The sequence below is a fragment of the Motacilla alba genome, chromosome 4, assembly GCF_015832195.1.
Source record: "Motacilla alba alba isolate MOTALB_02 chromosome 4, Motacilla_alba_V1.0_pri, whole genome shotgun sequence".
In the NCBI taxonomy this organism is placed as follows: domain Eukaryota; kingdom Metazoa; phylum Chordata; class Aves; order Passeriformes; family Motacillidae; genus Motacilla; species Motacilla alba.
This window is the reverse complement of record NC_052019.1, coordinates 52,604,545-52,630,362: the sequence shown is the minus strand read 5'-3', so window position 1 is coordinate 52,630,362 and position 25,818 is coordinate 52,604,545. Positions and strand designations below refer to the sequence as shown.

General features: G+C 37.7%; 1 protein-coding gene across 8 annotated transcripts in view; it reads left to right on the top strand.

Moving 5' to 3' along the window:
* The window catches only part of CCSER1 (coiled-coil serine rich protein 1), a 615,878-nt gene that overhangs the window by 87,594 nt on the left and 502,466 nt on the right, over positions 1–25,818 (top strand). The window lies entirely within an intron of this gene.

Here is a 25,818-nt window from a genome sequence, read left to right as displayed (position 1 = left end):
TGATAGCTGCAGAGACTGCTGCTGTCTCCCTGGTCCTGTCTGGCAGGGTTGTTTCTCCTAAGAGGTGTGGACAGGAGAGAACAACCGAGAGGTACGTGATGTAACTGGACTGATTGCAAGTTTCTCTGCTAGTCACAGCCCATCACTCATGATTAAGAACTGAAAGCGAGTCTTCAGCCTTCTGTCCCTGTTGTGGATATGATGGCTGCAGAACTGTCTTTTGAAGGCATTTCTTTTACATATCAACAATAGAAAGGTTATGTAGATATTCACCGGAATAAATGCTAAGAAAAGGGAACAAAGGAAGTTGCATGATAGTGCCATGTAAAAGGATGGCAAGATAAACTCCTGATGCTGAAGGTCCTGAACATGAAGCTTTCTGCACCTGATATTGTTGAGAACCTGTGGGCTGTTTGGTTTCCTTGTGCTGTTTATTATTACCTCTTTAGAGAGCCCAGACATTATCAACTGAATTTCTTATTATGCTGCATTGCCATTTCTTCCCTTTCCTTAGAAAAAAAGGCTTGTGAAGGGAATGAGTGGAGCTGTTGCTGTCTGGTAGCTGCAGTAATCTGGAACTTACTTTGGTTTGCCCTGGTGGCAAATTGGCTTAGTTCTCTCTTTGTGAGTCCAGAGGGGTCTCCCCTTTTAAGATGATAAATACCTGTGTGAATGCACAGGCCAGTTTAAGTCTGTGTTAGCCCCACATATTTTCCTTCTGACTTGTAATATCACTAACCCTACTGGTTCTTTCATGCTGAAGGGCTGCTTTTAACTTCTTGCAGGGTTTTAGACATTGAGTATTTCCTTGGCTGCTTTTCATTTGTTTTTTTTTCTCAAGGCTTGGTGAATCTGGCCTTGACCGAGTGTTTCAATGAATGGAACAGCTTTATTCCTTCTGGGCCACCTTGCAATTAGTAAGCAAAGTTGATTATATTTTGCCTAACTGCCCAACATTTTTCATTTCTATATAGAAGATTACATCTCTATTTTCTTACAGAGCAAATATTTGAGCCTAGAGCTTAAGGAAGAAAAACTTCAGCTAGCTCTTGAGAATGTTTCATATTAACTCTAATGTAATTAATAAATTACTTATCTATTGCCTTATTTCTACTGCATATCTCATCTCCCTACACTGGGCATTTGTCCCCTGTAATCTTGTATAGCAACTATCTGTAGGACCTATTTGTAAAACTTAACTTTTATTGGATGATTACTATCCCAGGTGGATTTTGTAGTCAGTGGAGAAAAAGATTTCTCCAGGAGATAATATAACAGTGGCTAATGTCAACCTCCTTTCTAAACCATGTGTAGATTTCCTCACTGTTCTCTCTAAAAAAATACAAATCTGGAAAACCTGGCTACAAGGGTGTAGCAGAGGGCATTACAAACAGTTGCAGCAAGTCAGTGGAAAGAATTAATTTGAGGTTTTTTTTTTTTTTAATTTTTTTTTTTATTTGCTGCCCTTGGAAGCCTTTTGGTAAAGGGATTGACTCAGGGAGAGGAGATGGAAGACAAATTTACTGCGAAGTAGATTTCATCCAGATATTCTTGTGTTCAGCAGTAGGTTGTTGTTCATCATTAACAACAGAAATGGTAGAAACATGATTTGGGTTAACCTTCAGCACAAATACTAAAAGCCATGAAACAAATCACCAACCTACAGCTGTTTTTTTAAGGACAGCTTTCCTGCCTTAGCTCAATGTTCCTTGAAGTCAGGAAACCATATTCATACCTGACAATGCATTTGAATATAATAATCTGAAAAGTCTGTAGTTACTACACATTTGCATACTGTTCATCCTGGGCACACCCATGTCAGTCGGTCTCAATCAGAGATGAATATTTTTTTGCAGACTTGCAAGATTAAACTGAGACTGGCTTCTACAACTGTTGCTTTGAATTTCTTAGATTTGATTAGCATTTTTTTAATAACACTCCAAACTGCATGTCAAGGAGATTTAGTTCTTGGTGTTATCTGAAATAGGATTCTTAACCACCTTGGGAAGAAATACATCCTCCCTCTTTAATTTCCTAGAGCATTAATGTAAACAGAGAACATGACGTTTTGTGTTATGATTGTGTTTTTTATTAGACTAGAAGAAATGTATTGGGGAACTTGTAAGAAAAATCAATTGAAATTTTGCATCAGGAGGGATACAGTGTAAATGATTGGATATAACCAAGATCACACCATTATTCTTCATGAGATTGAAATATAAACTGCATTGTCAAAAAGTTGAAAATATCTTCAGTTTAGATTGCTTACTTTAGACTCGATTTAATCCTCTTTTTCAGCATGGCATTTTCATTTCAAGTCTGGAAAAAAATAGTACAAATTTAGTCAAATTTCTTCTTTGTAAGGAGGTTATATTTTTATGAATTCTTACATGAATTGAAGTGATACTGTAGCCTCTTATTTTATGATTCTGGAATTGAAGAACTGAGAAATTAGTGAAGGAGCACACTAGATTTTGTGGTGAGTAAATAAGCCTTTTATATCATCAACATAGAAATGTCAATCACCAAGCAGGTAGACTACTTTTTGCCTGAGAAAATAAAAACATGCTTTCAAAACAGTACTTCAAGGCCTTTTTTTCTTAACTCACTCTCTAGAAAAACATATTCAGAAAAAACCAAAAAGTAACATTGCTCTCAAAAGCGCCTGTGGTAGTACAAGAATTCTTTCTTCTCATTTTTGCAAGAAGACTGACAACTACTTGTTGTAGTAAATGCTCCTACTGCTGGAAAAAAACCCGAACAAACGGAGATGAAAAATGCGTGCTGTGTCAGTGGCCCCTCACAGAGGGTTGAAAAAGTGTGCAACAGGAATAGAAAAGAGATTATTAGGGTTGTAAACAGGTATTAAAATATCCTAGTAAGGCAAAGCAAATTTTTATCTCTATTCAGCCAATATGTTGGAGATAGAAATAAAGAATATCAAAATTACAGATAAAGAGATAACAGGTTAAGATTTCAAGAGCAGATATTACTCTTTCATTACCTGCTTCCCTCTGCAGAGTGATATATTATGGTAGTTTGGTTTGCTGCTCTCTTTGGGATTTATTTCTAGAGGCATGCATATTATATAGCACTTTATCATCTACTTCAGTTGTCCTGCTTACTGATTCCAGGGTGAAATCTGCTTTAGGCTTGATGCACTACATTTCACTCATTACATTCCTAAGAAAGACAAATGGTTGTAGGTCTTTGCAAGTTGACAACTCATAAATAGGATCTTTAGAAATTAGAGGCTTCTTCCTTCTGTCCTTCCTTGAAATGATATAAGCAGTTTGTAAGAACAGTAGAAGAAGGATCAACAGTGCATTATAACAATAAATAATGAAAAATAAATGTACATTGATGGTTATTGTGCATAGCTGGCTCCCCCAGTAATACTCAGGGCATTTTGCGCAGTCACAGTTCACTGTTAGATGCAGACATTTGGCTCCTTAACACAAATACATAGGTTATAAATAGGAAGCTCAACATTTTGATAGAAAGTTATAGCTTGGCCATTAAATTGCCCCGTTTCTTTTTTGGAAAATCCTGCAATCGCTGTGCCCTTGAATTCTTTCTATTCTCAGTCCTCTTGCTTGAAGCTTCCATCCATCCTTCATGATGATATCATGATGATGATGATGATGATATGGATATCATCAGTCATGTTTATTTTCCTTTTTAGTTTTTTTCTGTCCAGGACTGATGGAGAGCTTTATGTGTCTGATCTGTTTAACTTGAATACTTTTTATAGTCGCAGCATTACCTTTATCTCTGTACAAAGCTTGTCATGTGCTTGGAATGCTGTACAAACTTAAAGATATTTGTGATAATTTCATCCAGATCTTTGGGTAATACAGATTTGACTAGTGTAAGAGAGAGTATTTCCTGTTAGTTATACTCTCTGTAGATAAGGTGGAATGTAGCATAAATGTCTTGTTTTTCTGAGACAACACAGTGAAGGGATATAAAAGGAATAGTAATACCTGGACAGAGTTTTTGGACTTTGTGTTTCTTGGAGAAGAACTTTGGTTTGTGGTCCCTGGGACTGTAGGCTGTAAAAAGATGAGGAGCTGGTAACTGTGAGGCTCTCTAACAGGCTCACTGCATAGCCTGAGCTGAGTTGCCTCAGTTTTTCCCCATCTGAAGAAAAAAAAATACAGTCATCTTGCTGGCTGTGAAAATGCTGATGTAATGAGGGGTTAGCTTCCCTAGAAGCATAAAGTGATAAAAGATATTTTACTGAGGGGTTTTGCTATCTCCTAATCTGTGCTTTTCAGTTTAGTGTCTGAATGTATGGCAGAGTTAAAAGCCTGTATGAGCCCTGGATTTTGCTGTAATGAATAGTGTCAGAAGCAGCTGCACATATGTGCATGACAAAGGAAAGATCAAGATTTATGCTTGTAATTCTGAGGTAGCTACTTAATGCTATATTCTCCAGTTTATTATTGCTGTAGTTCTGCTAGTGGTTTTGAGGCTGGAAATATACTTCAGAATGTTGACTTAACTAGCAAGTTGCTATTATTTTGTTCAGAATTAATTTTCCATTTATTAGAAATGTCATAGCTAATTTATAGGTATCAATCTGTTTTATGGAGCTATTGACATTTCAGCCTAGTGGCATTTGTTAGGAGGAAATTAATTTTTTTCCTGTTAGCATTACAATCAGTAAACAAAAATCACCCTTTTATGTCAGTAAAATATGTATTTTGAGAATTACTGTTCTCGTGGGAGAAGGAGATACTTTGACTTGCTTAAGGAAAATCTTATATTTCCTTAATCTGGGAAGAAAGTTATCTATGGGTCTTTTCTATTGCGCTTAAAAATCAACCAGCTGTCTCCCCAGCCAACCCTGTTCTCCTGGTTTTTACTGTAGCACGAACCTCCATTAACTTCCCTGGCTTTATTGCGTTTATATTACTAGAGGAAAAAAATGAGGTTTGTGGTGCATTGACTGGCCAAGCGCATCCAATCTTAGGTTGAAAATGAAAACTCTGACTCCAGTTAGCCTGCAGGCATGGCTGAGCTGTTACAATGGACCTAAGCTGTTTATCTAGCACAGAAAATTACATGTATGTAGAACACATTGGATAAGAGAGACCTGTAAGGGGAATACAGCAAAATATTGTGAAGATGAACTAATAATCTATTTGTTTGGCAATTACAGGCTTTCACACTTGTGACAGAGGTACCCTTTGAGAGGACCACCAGTGTTTTGGTTTTTAGAACTACCTCCTATTATGTTTTGCATTTCATTTTCTCTGTATAAATATGATGCTAAAATTTGCCATTAATTCTACAAGTGCTATATGGAAGCACATGGTAGTCACCTTAAACTACACAACAATTTGCATACAAAAAACCTCAGCATAAGAATGAATATTCTCTTTTGAAAAGAAAAACTGGGCCTTGCTGGAATGCTGCCTCCTGAGAAACAATTTGAAGGATGGATCTGAAGCCTACTGCATTTTAAACTTAAGATGTGTTTTGACTGCAGTTCGCTGGGACACCAGGAACTGTGATGTTCAGTGGAGTCATTGGGGATATTTGGTCACAGTTGGTTGAAGTATGAGTTATGCTTTTCTGGAAACCTTGGAGTGTTACTTTATCTATATGTCAAACAGGAGTAGGAAAGCAGCTATCCATGGTGGAGGACCAAAACTGTATTGCTTTATTAATATAACTAAAAAACAAATTGCCCTCCACTCTCACTTTTGAACTTTTGGTAGCCTGTGTGAAAAATGCTGAGTTTAGGCTGACTTGATTCTGTAGGCTCCAAGTGGAAGAGGGATTTTCTCCAGACTATTGGATAAAAATGTTTCCCCTTTTGAATTGTGATCACTAGTGATCCTGTTGCAAGCAGTACTTCAGTGGCATGTACAGGTGGTGTATTTTGCGTTTTCCATTTGAAATACTATATTTCATTTGTTTATCTTCTGGTAATTTTACCTAGGGACATGAAAAAATGGTATCTAAATCATACTGTAAGGACAGATAGGTAGATTGGAGCATTTAAGTTTCTCATTGCTGTGTACAGATAGCCATGGGTTGGTTTTTTTTACTTTTATGTATTTATTTATAAAAGAGAAGTGCATAAAATGTTAAAAGAGAGGAAAAAAAATCCCTTCAAGTTTTCCATGGAGGAATGGGGAATAATCTGATGGTAATTCTGCGCATTCACTGAGATGTGCACTTTTATATGGTTTTACTTGCTGTTGTGTGTTCATATTTTTTTTAATCAATATGGTTGCCCATACTAATGCATTTTAGGAGTGTGCGTGTCCATGCAAGAGCTGCAACAGGCAGTGATTTAAAGGTTTACTTAATTCTTGAATACAACCCTTGATCAAGTTAACAAAATTGTGCATCACTGGGGAGCAATCTTCCCTGGCTGGGCTCTGCTCTAATCTTACAGATCAGCACAGCCTGCAGAACTGCAGATGAGGAACCCGAGTTTGGATTTGCAGTGCTGAGAGTACATTATACGGGGAGGTAGTTGGTCTCTCACTCACCAGTTCCATAATAAAACACACTTTTATAGATTAAGAGATACTGGTGCTGAGCTCCATATAGCCTGTCACGGGTAAATAAAGTGCTACAAAAATATTGCTGCTTCAGGCTCAAAGCATGAAATAGTGTTTTTGGAACACAATTTTTCAGTTATATTAAACTTGGCCCAGCAGAAAAAAAACAGATTGCTGGTGGGTAGTCTGAGCTGTTGAAGGTTGTATGTCCTGAGTTTATATTCAGGAGGAGAGTCTGAAAAGCCAGGCCCAACTCTGTGCTTATTGCATCAGTGGAAGAGAACTGTGGAGATAAACTCCTCTGCTGGTATGTCCTCCAGACACCCACTACAGTCTCTTTTTGTATTGAAATATAGATGAGTTTTTAGGTATCTCCTTTTGTATTGAAATATATCTGAATTTTTAGGTAATAATTTATGTTGATTAGTGGCAGCTTTCTTCTAGAATTTATAATAAGCTGCTTTGGTATGTTATGCTAACTTGAGAAGAACTCCCTTTGACTATGAAAGGCATGGGCAACTTACTAGTGACAGGAAAAAACGGTTTAAAATGGAAATAGTTAAAATTTGGCTTTCTCTGGTGTCGCTCATGTGAAATATGGTCTCCTCGAGCCAGGTCTGATAAGCTCTTGGAGATCTGTATCACACCTGAGATAAGTCAGCTACCTCAGATGGCATAAAATCAGCAGAATGACTTCTGTAGCAGTGTTGGAAACAGAAAAGTTTTAATAAAAGGCAAAATAACAAAGCTCTTTACAGAGAAAAACTGAGCCAGGCAAGAGCTTCTTGATCCTGGTAAAACACCTCACGGATGTGAGTTTCTTTGTTCTTTTCTTTTTCTAGTAAATTGCTTAGGCGGGACTTTTTGGCTTCTGTCCAATTGGCTATCCTTAAATTTGATGTGAAGTCATGTTACAGTCATGATACAGATTCATAGGTGGCAGCCCAGAAATAGCCAGCAGAAGGCAAATAATTGGCCACTTCTCCATGTTTTTTTCCTTATGCAACTGGAACTCATCTTTATCATCCCCTTAATACCTCAATTTTAACTTAAATGTACTCTAGCACATCTGGTTGTTGGTGCCTTTGCTTCTTGATAAGGTTCCTCTTGATATTAATTTGATTTGGAGGGACGAGGAAGTATATTAGGAAATGGTTTCTGAGGGCAAGGGTGGTAAAAACCAGATACTCTGACTGAAGGGTATTGTAGAATCTATGTCTCTGTGAATCTCTTGGATAAGCGGTGGATAGCAAGCACTATTAGATCACCATTAACTGAAAGTACTTTTTCTGTTGGGTCTGTTATGTTCCTGGACACATATATTGTGTTTGAGAGCGCTTCTGGAGTGTAAATCTGTGTGTGACATTAATAGTTCTGTATTGGCTCATGTGTGCATATATGTGTGTATAATTACATGAATTTGTCGTGAGTTTGAATGTCCAGAAACTCAGAGGATGTTTCTTTGCATCAAAGTCGCTCAGAAAAAACTACATTATGAATGTCTTGGAGGATTTTTTACTTTGGCAACCAGTTTTTTCCCATAAATGTTCCCACAGTGACATTTTGCAAAATTCCTTCAGTGGCACATTCCAAGGTGTGGTAGCACATCAGCTAGCTGCTGGAAAGCTAACTGCTGGTGTTCTCCACCAAACTGATGGAAATCCACACTCTTTTCCAGGCAAAGGGCAAAGTTTTCTGTTCTGAGTCTTCAGATGTTTGAAGTATGTCAAAGATCAGTCATCTTGCATTCCACTAATTTCTTCTGCCTTTAGTGCTTCCTGTTGGCTACTGCAGACCCTTGAGACAAGCAGCAGTAGCAAACACTTGGTAGAGTGACCTGATGGAATTGAAGCAATCTGAAACTAAGACTGTGTATGAAAATATTCTTATATAGTTTTATTAATAAGGGGAAAAGGTGATAACTTGTCCTGTGTTCAGAAATAGAATTGACATTATTTCTCTTCCCCAAAAACATTGAGCAAATCTTTCAGGGAACAGAATGTTGTTTTTAACTCTCTCACCTGTCCCTACACTAAAAATTGCTGTGTAAGGCCATTCTCTTTATGTTATAGAATTGTCTGAAACTCCTGCAGCCATTAATTTATCATGTAACTTACGTTTTACATAGTTAAAATAATGTCTTAGTATTCACTGAATGTATTAACTGTAGTTTAGAAGAAAAATATTCAGTATTTTAAGATGGAAGATAGCTCTGCTAAGGGTGTGCTGTCATTTTCCCCATTTACCACTTCATTTTCTATTCCCTTTCTCTTTCTACCCTTGATTAAATACTGTGCTATGGTGCTCATGAGAATAATTGGGATGAGCAGAAGCATTACTAACAGGAAAAAATTGCAGCCTCCAGCAAGTACTTTTTCTTATTAGTCTATGTGCCACCTTATAAGAATGTGATTAATTTCAGATCAGAACTTCACTTTAATGATGTGCTGATGTAATACTCTATGTAGGTCATTTGTTCTTCCAGCCCCCAAAAATTTGCTGGGCATCGAGGTAGTCCTTGTCTTATTTTTGTATCTGTGATGACCACTGATGGGAGAATAGCTTTTTATACTTATGCTGTGTCTTCACTGGAGGATTTATCTTGGTCTGAAGCCTAACACTACAGAATTAGTAGTAATACAGTAGTTGGAGGTTTTACTTTATTCAAGTAACCAATTGCTGGTAGGCCCATTTTGCTAAAACTGTACTCATGTGGAGAATTGGCTGTAGCACAGGAGTGGAGACTGCATTTCTTTTTTTACTGTGTGATGTCAGTAGGGCATTTCAGAAATGCAGTTTCTGCCTACTTGTTAATTGTAGTCCATATCCTGAATTATCTTGGATCCTGAGATGAAAAATGAAAGAAGAGCAAAACACTGATGGCTAAGCTTGGCTTTGGTCAGGAGTGTTGATGATGTTGGTACTAGGATTGGATGGTAAGAAAATCAGCTGAGTCAAAGCTGTAACTTTTGTGGATTATTCCATATGGTCAAATTATACTTGTTGAAATTGTAAGGCAGCTCTGTCTCTCTATAACAACCTTGGACACTGCTAAAAAAGGCAAAAATTTTGATTCCTAATAATATGGAATTGGTTTGTGTTCATTCAAGATTTGCCTAGTATTTCTGTGTTTTCTCCTTTAATAGTATCAGACTGTCAGGGACTTGGGGGAAAGAAGGGCTGAATGTCCAGCTACAATGGAATAGAGGTAGGAGGATTCAGAATTTTGTTGGTTTTAAGATAAATTATATCTCACTGAGTTTACATACTTCTAGTTTCTGTGACTTCATTAGAAGCATTCATTAGTGCTTCTTTCACCAAAACAAAACAATTTTGCTAAGGCTTTTATTGTTTGGTTTTGGTTTTTTTTTTAATTCCAAAGAGTGAGAAGAACATTTTGGCTTGCACAGCGAAACTATTAAACAGCACTCCCATTCCATGTGAAACCATGTGAACTTTAGACTTCCCTAAAACAATGAGTAAAGGGCCCATGTAAAACATCTAGGGGAGGCAGTGATGTTAAGATGCTCAGTTACAGACTTGCTTCAGTATAAGCACTTGGAAATAATCGTGCTCATGCCCAGCTGTTAGTCACGCATTTCTGCCCACTTGCTCCTTTAAAGGTAGACGTGTTTTTCACTGAAGACTGCAGTGTCGGGGAAGTAATTTCATTTTTAAGTGAATAAATTTAAAAGTGCTGTTTCTTGCTCTTGTTCCTGGCTCCTGTTAGTCAAGGCACAGTTCCAGTCCAAAAGCCCTTCCTGAAATTTGATTAGCTTTGCATTTTAAGCTGGTAGAACGTAACCCTTTGTTCTGAGAACTGCTTCTGTTTAAAGGAGTATGAGATAAGGAATAGTTGAAAATGTTCTTGGGATAGTGTTTGATTAATTTGCAAGTCTGTGGGATGGAAGGATGGTCTGAGGGACTCTGCATGTAAACTCAAGGCTGCTTTGTTGTCTTTACCAACCAGCCAATTCCATGAGCTATCAGCTGGATAAATTTGCAGAGCACCTACTGTGCTGTGAACATTTTATGTGAGCTCTGAACATACATGTGGACAGACATCACATTGCTTAGATTTCACATAGAGGGTTTTGCTGTTCATTAGAGTGTACTGTTCAGAAACTGAAATTAAGAATCAAAATTATTTGCAAAAACCTATTTTTATCTGCTAATTTTTATTCTTAAAATTTAGTAGTAGTAATGATTGCCTTATCTGTCAGCATAAAACATAATCATCTGATATTTTATTAGCAGATGCAAATGACTTGGAAATTTTTGTTCAGCAGTACTAAAATAAGAAATTGCGGTGTCATAAAGTAATTTCATATCTCATAAATTTGGAGTCTGACTCTGAAGAGGAGACTCCTTTTTCACAATCATAGAAAAATATTCAGTGCATGAAACAGCCACAGAATGGAACATGCTTTGGTTGCTGGTTTGAATGTTGTGTGAATTAACTTCTCCTTCTGTACCACGTCCTCAAGAAAATAGTTATCATTTGTATTTAATTACTGTTGGTTGACCCTCAGCCATGAACTGGGAACCTGGAACATTTACCAGCTGCCTGACTAGAAGTCAAGCTTTTACAGGCTTTACAGATGAATAGAAAATGAAGGACTTCTCTTAAATGTAAACTCAAGATGTGACTGATGATTAAAAGAGAAATGTAACATGAGAAGTCTCGTGAGTGAAAGAATAGGATGAAATTTGACATGTAGAAGATTGCAGATTTTTGGAGATCATGGGAAGTACCACTTTATTTGGTAAGAAATCCCATTTAGTTTGCCTTAATAAATTCCCACTAAGTCTCAGGGTTTCTACAAAGGGGAACCTCTGCTATTACATGTATTTAATGTGAGAATTGTCTGAGAAAAAACCCTCTTGTTTTATTACTTTATCACTACTAGAATGCCAGAAAGAACATAATATCAAGTGATGGCCACTGATGAAGGAATTGCTTTTTATACTAATACTGTCATTCAGGTTCGAAGGGACCTTTTGAGGTCTCTAGACTGACCTCCTGCTCACAGCAGGGCCAGGTATGAGATCAGACCAGGTTATTCCAGGCTTGATCCAGCTGGATCTTGAAAGTCTCCAAGGCTGGAGGCCATACAGCCTCAAGTAAGTGTTTCAGTACCTGTGTGTCTTCCTATGGAATGAGTTTCTGCACGTGTCAGGTCTGAACCTCGTTTCAATGCGTATCTCTCATCTCTTGTCCTCTGGGCCATGCACTACTGTGAAAAGTCTAAATCTGTCTTCCCCTTGAACTTCTCTACACTAATGATGGGCTACTTTTAGTTCCATTTGTATTGCATTGTGTTAAGGGCTGTATTATCAGTTAAAGCAGCAAAGATTATTAGTTATACTGTAGAGATTAAATTAATAGCTCTTTTCTGAGTGCACAGGCAATCTATGAATAGATTTATCTTGATGTGGAATTTCACTACCACCCAGTATTCAAAAAGAAATGCAATCTTTAGCAGCTTTTCTTTTTGCCCATTGCTGACTTGAGAGTACATTATGAATGCATGTGTCAGAGGCTGTTATTTTCTCTGACCTGAGTAGAGGCAGTTTCAGAGGTACAAAAATAAACCTAAAACCATAATTTTTCTTTGCTTTCTGCTTGGGTTGAAAGTATCAGCTAGTACTGTATATCCCATGAAACAGAAAACAGTGTTCATTACCCTGAACTGTTATTTTTATTGATAATGGAACAGAGAAATTTAGAATATCTATGTGGTGTAATGCATTCATTACCTGTGATGTAATTTATATGGATACAAAAAGTTGGTATGGCTATTGTACTAGGGCTTTTTTATAACATTAAGAGAAAATGACAAGTTGCCACTGAAAAAATGGCCCTGTGCTTTGTAGTTATCTTTGAATCACCAGGAATGGGCCAGAGTTCCATAACAAGATGATGCTCAGTTTAGGAACTCCCATGAAGAAATAAGGAGTGAGGCAGATGATTGTCAATCACAGGCTGAGATCTTTATTTTTTTTTTGTTTTTTAGGGGGAACTTTCTTCTGAGGATTAAAAAAAAAACCAAAAACCTTTAAAAGTAACTTTTCTTCATTTCACTTCTTAGAAACTTGGTTCTTTTTGCAATGAAATTTTCAAGTATAAAGTTCATATACATCAAGGGCAAAAGGCAGTAAGTACCATATCATCCTGGTCCTAGTTTAAAAGGAAAGCATGTGTGTGGTTGGTTGGAATACAAGTGTAACAGAGAATGCGCTTTGAACTTGCGCACCCAGAGTTAATTTTAACAGGATGCCAGCAAGCTATCAAGTCTGCCACTGAGAATAACTATATTGTACTTCTTAGATTCTGGATAGCATTAATATTTAAATGTGTAAATTTTTCCATTATACTCTAAATTTACAATACAGAGCTCTGATGCAAAAACTGAAGGCAATTACTCTGTGGTGCCAGTAGCCCATTTGTCTCTTTCATAGATCCATGAAGTTGTCTGTTGATTGTTGTGCCTAGAAATTAATTTTTGATTACCTGATTTTCTCAACACAAACAGACTGCCAACTGCAATTCTAAGTCATTCTTTTGGGAAATGTATCTGCTTTCTTCAGATCAGTGAATTTTTCCCAGGAGCTAATTTTTCCACTCAGCCACCTGGTGGCACTAGGCTCCTTCAAACTGATGGACGCTGCTGTAAAATGTGCCTGGCTTCCGACTAGAAGGCTGCTCGATTTCTTGAGTATCACGATAGCTGAGCCTTTTGATTAAAACATGGTTTATGTTTTCCTTATTTTATACAAATAGCAGTCAGATAATATTTGGAGAGCATTTAGAAGCAGCATGCTACTCTGCAGTACAGAAAACAGTGTTGAGGCTTTGGGAAGAGAGCAAGCCGGGTTCTTTTGATTTCTTGGCAGGTGAGGCCCGTGGCAAAGAAGTCTCTTTGAGCTTTTTATTTCTGATGATGCTACTGTCATAACCAGGGGGCTGTAACCCTTCAGAGCTAGGAAACTGACAGTGCTTTGTCCTTGGAGTTGGGAAGGATATGGGATCTCTCAGGAGTAAAGAATCCTGACAGATAAAATACCATGGCAAGTGAAATCCTTATGCTGGAGCTCGGCAAGGTCATATGCCAAGCTTCAACTTGAGACTTCTGTGGTGTTGCCTAAGGGGAATAGATGCCTAAAGGCATTGGCCAGCTGGCAGGCTAAGGAGTTCTCTTGTGATGTGGAGGAATGCTTTGAGTGAGGTGATGGACAGGCCAGCTCAGCATGCTTTTACTCTGCCTCTGTAAGCATCATCTGGCTGTAAAAACAAATTTGCAGCTTTTTGAGTAGCAGAGAGAGAGTATCTAATTGTTGAGAGCTGTTGCTTAGTAGCAATGCAGGTACTGTATGGAGGGGAAAATAAAATCCTACTGTATTGAGGCATAACAGAATTTTGACTTGGTTTCCTTTTTACTATACATTGCCTCAAGACATTTCAGAAAAGAATGATTTAATAATAGATACTGTACCCAAATGAAAAAGCTAAATTTCATGCAGTATGACATCATGGCAAAAGAGATCCTATGTGAATTTTCTGTATTAAATATTGCACTAAATCCTGGGGGTTTTGGGGTTTTTTTAGTGTATAAACACTGCATAGAGATCCTGATTGAAAGGCACCTTTGTCGTTTGGCATAGGATGCTGACCCTGAAGGATGCCATTATGGCCGAGGCAGTTGCAGCCCTCAGTTTTCTATCTGGCTTTTGCTCGTAGCAGATGCAGTGCTTGAATCTTACTCTTACAGATACCTGCTGCAGCTCAGCTTCTGCATTTTGCCTTTGAGACTGTCACTTTCCAATTTAGTGAATGTTGTTAAAGAGGTTCAAAATTTCCCAGGGAAAGGACAAAAAATGTGCTTAGACAATGGGATGGCATCAACCTTGTTCTTGAGGAAAGTAGGCTAATAAGTTGTTAATTGTAAAAGTTCATGCACTCTTCCACTGCAGAGCTGGGAATAATAGCACTGCATAATACTGAACTCCAGAACACTTTTTACATGTGCTGTTTTTTTCACAATGATTGTGTTTGCTTTATGACTCCAGTAAGTGGAAAGAAAAAAAAAATCCTTAATTTTTTCTTGATCCAGTCTATACATACAGAATTAAGGCTGCAGAAGGAATGGGCTTTAATGTTTGATCACATTTTTTTCCTCAGCACATTCCGTATCTTTACCCATGTACTTTTATTTTACACTAAAAGCAGCAGCAGCTAGGAGAAGGCACTTACATGCAGAAAAACATTATAAAAATAGGGATAATGACTAAGAAGGAACATGGCACTGTTTTGGATGTGTTGACAATGTCTGCTAATCCTTGTAAAAAGTGATATTGGAACCTGTTGACTGAAGTGAGGTTAGAACCTGGTTGAGAATAAGTAGTTTGTAAATTTAACATCACTAATATTGATATAGTGCAAGTACTCCAGAGTAAGATACTCAGAAGTGTAGTACGAGTACCTCAGTCTTGTGAACATTTCAAAATAATGCCAGTCTGCCAACCCCAAGACATCAAATACTTGCTGTTTAATATGTCAGCTTATTCCTAAAGACATCACTATATAAATGTGGAAGACTGGTTTCACTGAAGAGACTAAGTTCTTTTTAGTATAAATTTGAAAATTGTTATATGCTGAGTAAGATTTTGTGGCAGGTGTTCTCTAAATCAGCTTATTGTGATGGACCTACTGAAGCTTAGTCCATGAGGATTCATCTCGTTCATGCTATGGGATAAAAACCTGACTTCAGCACTGAGCAAGTCAGGGTTTTCGTGGTGTTGCCTTAGAGTGGAAATGGAGCAGAAACAGTTTGTTATCAGAACCTATAGATGCTACTATCCCATTCAGATCAGAGGACTGTGTTTTAGTTTATTCTGAAAGAAGATTATAACTTACCCTGTGATCTTTTTAAAGTCTAGACTGTTGACTGAGAGGCTTTTTTTAGGCTTCTTAACAACTTGCCCCAAGCACCTAGCCGTTAACAAATAATGAGAGCATTGATTCCATGAAAGGAAAAAAAGTCCCAATCTGGAGCACATTAGACTATTAAATTAAAAATTTACTCCAATTAGTACTGGGGGACTGCTTTCTACTGTAGTAAATGAGGCAGCTGGGAATTAATGGCAAGTGAAAATCGTTATAATGACAGTCTTCTTTGGTTAAGATTTGAGAAAGTTTCTGACAGTGTCACCATGACCTCACAGAGTTTAAATTGCTCTCCAGACTGAAGATGCATAAATGTTGATTAGTGAAAAAGGTCTTTGGAGTACTTCCTAGCAGAACTGAGCCTAGACTGTCTGAGGTCTAACTCCTAAGTGTAATAAGCCACCCATCTCCATTTGTTCAAACACCAAGCTTGTCACATCCTCAGGATAAAGACTTCTATGACTTTATGTATGATATTTATATGGCAAACTAGAGAGCATTTTAACAACCAAGTTGTTGATTCAGTGCAACTGCATTTTTTCACTTACTGTCCTTTTAAGCCAAAAATGTGCTGTTTCTTTGCTATTCTATATTATATGCACATTATTTCTGTTAAATTTATAGGAAGACTGGAAATTGTCAAAGAAACACAGCAGATACCATTTAAAAGCAAAGTCACACAGTGAGCAGAAGGAAATGGAAACAGAATTGGGAGTAAAAGACCTATAAGCTGAGTGAAAAAGTTTTGTGCTTCGCTTTGTGGTAAATCCTGTACCTAATGTTTTAAAATTTTGTTTTCTTCTGTTCTAGACCCTGATTGAATCTCTACAACACTTATATGGCATTTGGGCCCCATATATGTGTATATATAACATGTTTTATGTAACTTTATTATTTGAACTTCACTGATTGGGATGCATCAGCAACTACATTTTCTCAATCTGATAAGCCTGAGATCAGTCTGATTTTTTTTTAAGCTGCTATATTGACTCAAATTACTGAAGGATTGGATGTCCTGCAAGCAAGTAACAGTGTATGATGCAATTAACATTGCTAAGGGTTATGTTGTACTTAAAATGAACTCTGAGTTCATTGCCTTACAAAGGGAATCATCTTCAGCTTCTGCTTTAGGCTCTGAAGCAGTGATGAAATAGCACTGTTGTTGGGGTAGGCTGAACAGACAGAGGTGCCTAAAAGCTTCAAGCTAGCCTAATTATCTTCCCTGGCCTTAGTTCAAGGTGTGTTGTACCTCTCCAAGAGTGTTGTGTTCTCAAGCCTTTCTGCTTTGCTCTGGCAGGGAGATCACCCTCTTAATACACACTGACTTCATCAACAGATAATTTTTGTGGGGAGGCGAGTGCTGCGACACAGCCAGGTTCTGTTGGTTGTCCCTAGTTGTGGTTGGCAAGGTTTGGTACAGTTTTGGCCATCTCTGAATTTGGACATAACAGCCAGGTGAACTCTGATACCCACATACAGTGTTGTGTTGTTAAGCTGGGATGCTTGGCATGCCAAATTTTTCTGTGCAGGTGTAGCACCTGCGAAAATCGTGGGAAAGACTTGGACACTGTTTGATAGATATTGAGGCTGTTCTTTCATTCTGTGGTCTAGAACCAAATATTTGTTAGAAGATGATGCAGATGTAGATACTGAAGGAGATAGGTGTCTTAAGCATCAAGTAGTTTTGAAAGTACAGGGGAGAAGTAGCAAAGCCAGTCAAATGGCTGCATTGCAGGATTTCCAGCTAGTGGCTGTGGTTTCTGTCTCTGCAATTTTGATTACTCTGCAAGATGGGATGTTGCATTTTGTACAGCTGCAGTTAGTTAAAGCTTGTAATCATTTGCCTTGCTTTAAGTTCCCAATTCACTGCCCACTCAACTGTGATAATAAAAGAAATAAAATCTTTCTTCTGGACCAATAATTGACATTACAGTTTTTCTTCCAAGAAGAAAAGAAAAAATCTAAACAGAAACCAAACCAAAAAAAAGTGGAGAAAAGTATGCGGTAGTGGAAAAATGCCATTTGAGCAGAAGAATTTCTCAAAGAATGTTATAAACCCCTGTTTACCAGAGCAGCTGTAGGCCAAAGTTGCCATGGAAACAGAAAAAATTCAAATAATATTAGCCATAGCATATCTATTATATATTGCATTAATGACACTATACCAAAGGATCACTTGTGGTTTTATTTGCAAGGCTCATTTTCAGTGATTTATCACCAATATTAGAGGCTAGAATTTAAAAGTAGAAATGGAAGGTTTAGCCTTAATTGGCTTCTAATAATATTGGGAAGGAAAAAATATTTATTGAATCATATGTCTAGAAGAATTTTGAGTTTTTGATATGCAGAAAGTTCTTAGTCTTAGAAATAAAATCATGCTCAAGCCATAAAACAGATTATTCTCACTTGACATCCAAAAGTGCCCACTCCAGCAGTATAGCTGATATAACTAGAACTGGAACATTCTTTTATTCACAAGGAAAATCAATCAGTTCTTGAACTTTCTATGTACCTGTTTGGGGAAAGGAGTTTGAGTTCAGCTATGCCTGCCAGATGACTGTGGCTGGTGCTGGATTGTGACAATAGGTGAATTGTTCTGATGTAGTTTGTCAGAGCAATGATATTCTTTAGATAAGAGTTTGACACAGGAGTGGTAGGGGTTTGTCATGAGTATAAATACTGAGGTTCTCCCTATTGTATCCCCTGATATTAAATGCTTCTCCTTTTGGCACTCAGGTTCTCACTAATTCTATGTTTATATTCTTTTTTCTTTCCCTCTATGTACCACTGGTTGAGAAAAGGCAAAAATAGAACTGAAGATACCTTAGGTGTCATAAAACAAATTTTGACCCTTTAAATATTGACTGAAACACTGACTTTGGGTGCTTTCAGAACACAGACAAAGTTTCAAGTGACAGAAAGTTTAGGTGTAAGTCATGTTTGTAAATTGAGTGGTTTGGAAAAAAATCCCTGACCAATCCGTGTGTTGGTCCAACCAACCTGGTGGGCACTGTTAAGGTGTATTCACATCTCTAAGGTATATAAAAATAAGCTTCACAGATGGGTCTGAATTACATCCTATATAAATGCAGGATAGAGACACTCAAGGAGCTTTTTCTGTGTTTGGCAGAAAAATCTGGCGAGAGTGTAGAAAAATTACACGAAGCTGTGTTCTGATAATGACTGCACTAGAATGCTTCCATAACGCTTTGCCTATTACAAAAGCTGTAAAAATATTAACTAATCCGTAAAGCAGGTTACATGTCGCAGATGTGTCCCTCTGCTGGGAGGAAAGCATATGTATGTGTGAGTGAGGAGGGAAAAAAATTATTAAAGGAAGCTTTGTGTGGTCCCTCTAAGCTTTATTGCATTTTTTTGGACTGTATTTTTGTACTTTCTTAAGCATGTCTTTTTCCCCCTTGAATTCTGTAAATGAAATTGCAGATGGGTATATGAAAAATGTATACACCTTTTTGAACACAGAAAATCCCATTGTCTTGATTCTATTTACAAACAAAGTGAATCTCAACTCTAAATTGAGTGGTGACTATTAAGTAAAGCACCTCTCTGATAGTTTTTTCCTTTTTTTCATAGATACAGTTCTCAAGCTTTCTGCTGCATGGAAGCTTTGGCACATTTTCCGTGTGGCTTTTACTTTAATAGTCTTGAAAAATAGTAAATTTAGGGTTAGGTGACTGCTATCTTTCATCAGGTCTGTCAAGAGCTGATCTTTATCTAGGGTTGACCTGAACATTTAGATTTAGAATGCTATGATAAATAATTAAAATTGCTTAAATTTGCTTAAAATTGTATAAAGCTACAAGTTAAATGCTGAGGCCACCTATTGCCTCCCAGCTCTCTTCAGAGCTGTTTAGCTGTGCCTGTGTTGCGGGTGGGTGTGTGCACATACCTGTATATGTGTATGAATTGAAGATGGCTGCTGAACTAAAAATGGGATTGTTTAGGAGCTGAGGAACAAGGTCAGTCTTGCTGGGATGGTCCTTGCCCTCGTCTTCACTGGGTCTGTGGAGGCCAGGATTCTCTCTCTCAAGTGTTGGAAACTGGATCCAACGTGTGCTGCTTCTTCTCTCCTCATCTTTGTGCACTTGTCTTTGGCTTTATCTTGTCAGCCTCCACCCCAAAAGGAAAAGGAGGGGACTTTATCCACCTCTCTTATAGGTCATCTAATTTTTGAAGTAAGGATTTGTTCTGATTCCATCACTTGTCTCACTCCTGTCTGTTGCATCACCATTGTTATCATCTTTCTGAGGTTTTTTGTATGTTTTGCTACACATGGTTTGTGCAAATGTGTCACTATTCTCTGTTTGAGTCTTTGGAACTGCATGTTATTCATATTCCTGTGCTTAGCATGTTAAAAAATCCTTTTGTCTTGTTACCAGTTATACTATTGGTGGCTTTCCTGTGCTACCAAAACACTGGCTGTTGCTCCTCTATTTTTGACTGACAATGTGGCAGGACAGAACATGGGCAGGTCGTGTTCCTGCCACCAGCAGCGCTTGTGCTTGGCTACATTCCCCTTGAGTGGCTCTGGGGAGCTGGCCAGATCTGTGGCACAACGAGCCCTGCGTGGGGGAGTGCCAGCCTGAGACCTGTTGGGAGACTCCATTAGTTGTAATCACTCAGGCAAGAGGAGCATCATTGCAGACATTGATTTAATGCACAGAGAGAATCGAAAGGGCAGAAGCACCAATCAGGTGGAAAGTACTGCTCTTCCCTTACACGGCTGAAAGAGTGCACGCAGAAAATATTTTAAAGAATAGTCTGATGGATCTGAGCTCTGTAGTTAGACTGTGCCCTCCACTGCTAATTTTCTGTCTTTGGTTCTTAAGGGCATATTAATTTATTATATAATTGGATTTTCACATGTTAGCTGCAGAAGATGTTTTTACCAAACATGGCAACGCATATTTTTTCTTTTCTAAAGTCTTCAATTTATTCGTGTAGGGAATAATATGCTTTTTGGGGGGTGCTGTTCAGGAGAAAAGAACTGTTTTAAGCTGCTCTTGGTATATGAAAGTAATCCATAAGCTTTACACTTGATGCAAAGATTTTCAGGCTGTTGGCAGAGATTCTATGTTTTTAAAAGTTTTTCTGTTTGCTGGATTTCATATACTTTCATTTTCTCTTTGAAGTGTGTGGGAGAGAGCAGAAGGGGAAATACTTCATTATGTCCATGAATTATTCAGGTATAGTTCTAGCAGCTAACATTACTTTAAATAGCTCAAGGTCTTTCTTTTTCCTTGAGTATGTCTCAGTTTTCATTCTTATGCTGATTGTATGCCACGTTCCTTTGTTGAATACAATTTTGATAAAGTACTATCCTTCAGCAATCTTTAGAAATCATTTCAGTCTTGAAATAAGTATTTAATTTTGTTCTTCTCCAGCATCAGATATTCAGTGACCCTCCGTTGATACAGGTGAATTGTTATACATGTGACTTTATGAAAAATCAAATTATTCTCCCTAGAGTGTGTTTTCTATATACTCTTGCAAAGACATTGATCTCAAATAGCCTCCCACATATATTTATACAGTGAAGGAAAAAAGGAATCTATAATACTAGATATTAACATTTACTACATAATTTCAGTGGGGAGGCATGAACATTAAATCCTTACATTTTGGAAATGTCCTTCCCCTCCTACTAGTAATATATGAAAATCTGTATTTAGAAAATAGTTAAGAACAGTTATACAGAGGAAGACAATTAGAAAGATGTCTAGAGGCCAATGTGAGAGGAAAGTAAAACAGAACCCAAAGTGAATTTAAAATACTGTTCTTGTATTTCTAAAAATATCTTTGAAAATTCAGTGATCCACTGCATAATCACTTACGCAAATGAGACCCTTGCTATTATTCCTGGGGGGAAAAAAGTGTTAAAAAAATATTTCCCTGGGATTTAGGGCTTACCTGATACAGTCTGAAGAGGCAGTGGGGCAGAATTACAGACAGTTGAGGAAAAATGTATCTCTGTGTGTGTGTGTGTGTGTGTGTGTGTGTACAAGAGTCAGGTTTCCCAGAGGGATGCCCATGACCAAATCTCAACTGCTCAATTTAGTTGCAACAGCAGTGAGAATTTTGCAAGGCAAGCATCAAAGGAAGTGCAGTGACAAAAGAGTGTCAAACAGAGCAAAGCTTGACCAAAAGATCCATTAAAGATTGAAAGGTAGTCAATATGTCCATGTTCATGACAGTAAGGTTATAGCAATGTATTTATAACCAGGGTTAACTTGTGTATATTTTCTTCAGCCATGGACGTGTTTGAGAGAAATGTTTTTGAACTGCGCAATTGCGAACATGCCCATGCTTCAGTCTTGTAGCTTAAGTTGCTTACTGGACCTCAGGTTCTCAAAGCCCTTGAACCATCTTTGAGCAAATAATCAAGATTTTGTTGCAGTAACACAGATCAGCAATGAAATGGAAATCTCAATCTGTGTAAAAGAACCTGGAAATACCCTGGAAAATGCAAGGCCCCAGATTCAACCTGTGTGTGGTAACTAGAAACACTGTCAGAAAAAAAGAATTACATCCCCTTGCTCAGCAAAACAAGATTTATCAGGGCTGAATCTCTCTCAAGATGATCACTGTAGCTCTTGAGAAATATATGAAAGTTGTTTGAATATCATGTTGACCAGGGAGTACATGTTAATTAGAATAAAATTAAAAAATAACAGATACAACATTCCAAAAATGCTGGTAATGACAGAGAATCTCTCTCTGCAGCCTTTGGGACCTTGCTGTTACTTGATTATTTCAATTGTTGAGAAGAGCAAGAAATGTAAAGATGTGTGAAAATATGAGGGAAGTAATCTTTTGATTGGTGCCACTGATTACTGGCTGGTTCAAATGGGAGATTTGTTACCTCAACCCGATTACTAAACTTAGTTTTATCTATGAGTTGTAAATACTCAGTTCTGCATGGGTTTAGTCTGCTTGGTTTATATGTGTTGTGCAATTAATACAATTTTACTTGGTCCATGGGGAATCAGATTATATTGTTTAACAAAATAATATACACGAGTGTATTTGCATATTCATATGTGTGTTTTATTCCCATTTTTAAAAAGCAGAGTAGTCAGTTTTTAGAGGACTATACTGTAATTCCATAAGAAGTAATTTGACTAGGTATTTATATGCTTAAGTTAGTTATTTGGAATAATAATTAGGAAAAAAAAACATAGTAAAGAAGCCTTCATAAAGAGTTGTTATTTGCTTTTCATTATTTAAAGCTCAGTGGTAGATTTGAGACCTGTAATCTTAGGCATTTTACATATATTTACTGTAAAACTGCTGTTATTTATTCCAGACTCATTTTTAGTGTTGTCCTCTGAACTAAACACGTATAAAAAATAATTAAATACTCTGCTATTCTGGAAAAGGACTAAAATTTATGTATTATGCACTAGATTTCTTTTCGTTTGCCATCCTTAGGAAGGGAAACTAGAAGGAGACAAAGGAGATTGGGAGGGTAATAAGGTGTAGGAAGGAAATCTTCTTCAACACACCTGAGTGAATTTACTGGCTGGGGGTACTGTGTGCCTGGTACATCTCTATTGCTAAAAAGTTTTAGGTGTTTCTGAACTATACCTTTGCAAACCACTGTGTATCTTTTGATACTAAAGCTGTTTAAAGGTCATATTGCTTAAGAATGTTAAGGAAGTTGTAACTAGGCCCAGACTAAGCTGAGTACCATTGAATTCAACGAGTCCTGTGTAAGATACCCAGTTGGATGAAAATAGCGGTTTGTACTTTTTGTGGTTGCTGAAAGAATTTTAAATATGAAAATGTTAATAAGAAGTTACTGATGCTTTGAAAAATCCTTAGATGAGCATCCTGTTCTGCTCACAGCCATTTTTGGTTATCAAACACATCCTGAGCCATTGTATGAACCGCTGCCATTTAGGCTGAGTTTGTAACATTTAAATTATTACTGCTGAGTTCTTGTGTGAATAGAAGCTTCTTAAATTAACAGTGGTAGTCCACCAACTCAAAGGTGGAAATTATGGCTGGCAAACTGAATTTATTAGTTTTTAAACTGGTTGCAGGCTGTGTTGACCAGGAAAATCTGAGACATGTGGGCAGATGCTGGATTAAGTGTATTCACGTGCTCTTCTCACAGGTTATGATCAACTTCCAGATAGAGTACAAGAAAAAAGCACAGTCATGTTAATTTTGAGTCCATTATGAAGTCAAAATGATAGTAGAAATCAAACTTCCTGGAAGTAGGAAGTATGGGTTAAGGCTTCTGAAGGGCTATTACAGGGTCAATAAGGAACTTTTTGCTGCAAGGTTGTGCCTTAACTAAATGGTTTGCCTCCTAAAGTAAATAAAAGGTATGCCACCCTAAATAGACAACAAATGATTCCTTGAGACTTTGATGTAAGAATTAATTTATTTTTCTTTATGTAGCAAAGCCTTGAAACTACTCACTTGGAATGCTCTTTAAGGCTCAATCTCTCCCTTATTTTTTTAATATTTAATTGTGTTATTCTTCAAAGACTGCAGTGGCAGTGGTGAGGGGAAGAATGGGCAAAGGGTCAAGAGATATTAAACTTTAAAGGAAATTACAATTTTTGCTAATTATCATAGCAACAAAGGAATAATGAATCCTGGTGAGGAGGCAGAGGGGTGGAGGGTGTTGATTTGCACTTGCAGCGCTATCGCTGAGCTGTGCTATGACATTAGGCAGGTCATTCTGAGAGCTCGGCTCCCTTATTTTATAATTATATGTTTTCAGAAAATAGTTAGAACAGCCCTGGGAATCTAAGTAATGCTCTCTGCTTGGGTGGGCTTTTATTCATTCTTGGTTTGTGTCCATGGAAGAACTCTGCTCACAGGTGGGCCATCAGAGCAGGGAATCATCTAGACTGCCTTCGTTGACATCCTTGGAGGTGAAGCAGCCCTGTCAAGCCCTTGTTCTTGCCATGATGGCCAGTAGCTGCTTTAGTCTCAGTCCTGTGATTTGTCCCTTTATAAAGAGCAAGCAAACTCCTGGGAACAGAGGTGTTTGCCTGGAGGAGGTACTTATGAAAGAATAAATCTGGGGTGGCTTTGCTTGGTCACTTCAGCTTGCCTGCTGTTGTTGGTGCAGTTGAAGAGGCTGTAGCAAAGGGAAGGCCAAGGGGTCACAGGTGCTTTGAAAGGGCAGCTGGGAGCTCTCAGCTCAGGTGGATGAGAAGAGGTGTTGCTGTGTGGAGCAGGATGTACATCAGCCTTGCACAGCAGAGAGCATGGTTTGCCTCCACTTGGAGTGTTACTCAGGTGGTGAAGATCTTCCTGAAAAGCAGTTATAAGCAGGAGGAGAGTTGACTACAACCTGTTTTCTTTTGGTCCCTCTTACATGGTTTTTCAGCTCTTCAGTTTAGAAAATTGTGGTTCTGTTTGTGTTTGTTAATTCCAAATCAAACGGAATTTGTTTATTGATTAAGGCTGTGAGTCACTGTGTTTTTCCAGGCAATCTCCTGGGATTTCAGATCACACATAAATTACTGCCCAAGATGTAGGAGATGCTCAATTAACATGAATTCATTGCTCTTTGCTGGTGTAGCTTATCAAAGGACGCTCAGCATTAATATCAGTGTGGATTCAGTTGGTCAACTGTAGTACAGAAAATAATTTTAAGGTTAAGAACAAACCTGTGTACTCCAAGCTTTTTACATTTTGCTTCCACAGGCATGAAAAACTTGTTCCTGTTGCTTAAAAATTGTAGGGATTGTTCTTCTGGGTGTTTTCCATGTAACAAAAAAAATTTGGTGAAAAGGCAAGATATAAACAAAGTATGTTGTACTTTGTCTGAGTTTAATATACCATTTAATTAAGCTTGAGTGCACAATAGCATCTACATTTAAAAAGGGAGCAAAAAATCTAGTAACAGCATTAGCAGTGGCTTCTGTGTCTCATAAGAGGTTTCTTGTCCTGATGGTAAGTCGGGGAAAGAATGCAAGAAAAGTCCTTATGTTGTTTGTGAAAGAGTAGAAAACAGAATTTGAAGAAATAAATTCTCCAAAGGGTTAGATAGGTGCAAGTGGTGAATAGGAATAAGAGGTGACATCTATTGTAGTGGGAAAATACTTTGAAGAAATAGAAGACACCTAAAAAAAAATACAATGGGAACTGAAGTCAAGAAGGGCTTTTACTAGTTTAATGTATACTGCTGTCATATTTCTATACTTTCTATACAGCAGATGGCTATGCAGAGATTTCCCAGACAGTTCAATGCTTTGGGATGATAACCTGGCCTCTTGCACTCTGATTTGTTACGTTACATTGGTGTTGGGAGCATGTGCAGTGCACAGGGCACCAGCATCCATCCCATGCAGCATCTAA